Genomic DNA, 804 nt, shown 5'->3' with positions numbered 1-804 from the left:
CCCGCCCTCCGCCTTCCGATGTGACAGCCATTCAGCTCGGAAGTATTTTCATTTCCATGCTTGAGCATGCATGTAGGTTGGAAGGGAAAGGAGACTTGTTATTTAAAGGTGACGGACCGACAGATCGTGGTATTTATGTGTGTCATTACAGGTCTATCTCCATAGTATCTGAATACCTCCGAGGTGGAGGGCGGCCGGGTGCTTCAGAGGAAGGCGGAAAAGCACTTGCTGTGGCTGCTTGTGCAACCCTGCACAGGTAGGCGGAATTTCTTCCCGGACGCTGCGGGCATTTGTCTCACGCCCTGCAGCATGTGTTGCTTTGGGAGCGGTCTTGCTCAACGCAGAAGTGACTTATTGCAAGGAAACGGGAATGGCTTACTCTTCCCTGCCTGGAGCCCGGCGAGGAGAGAAAGGCATTGCCTTCGCTGTGCTCGGCAGCCCCTGGCTGGAATAAATGATCAGAAATGGGGCGTGCTGCTGCACTGGTGACCCACGCCAGCCCCTTCATCTGCTCTGCCCCCCACCTGCTTGTCCTCTTACCCACCTGCTCTTTGGAATAACTTCGGTAAAGTGCAAGAAGTTCCCAAATCTGGCCAAATCTCGCTGAATTTTAGGCTTTAGAGAAGGGAGCAGGAGGGGGAGAGGAGGCAGGCACTGCTCGGGAGGCGGGTCTCGGCACAGAGCGTGCCAGCGCGCACCGAACCAGCTCTGGGGACGCCGCCGTGGTGAAACCAGGCAAATCAAATAGAGCATCCAGCCGAAGGGCGGTGCCGTAGGCCGTGGTCAGTCCTGCGTGCTGGGGAG

The sequence above is a fragment of the Pygoscelis adeliae genome, unplaced genomic scaffold, assembly GCF_000699105.1.
Source record: "Pygoscelis adeliae isolate BGI_AS28 unplaced genomic scaffold, ASM69910v1 Scaffold326, whole genome shotgun sequence".
Classification (NCBI taxonomy): Eukaryota; Metazoa; Chordata; class Aves; order Sphenisciformes; family Spheniscidae; genus Pygoscelis; species Pygoscelis adeliae.
Note: the sequence above shows the minus strand (reverse complement) of the source record.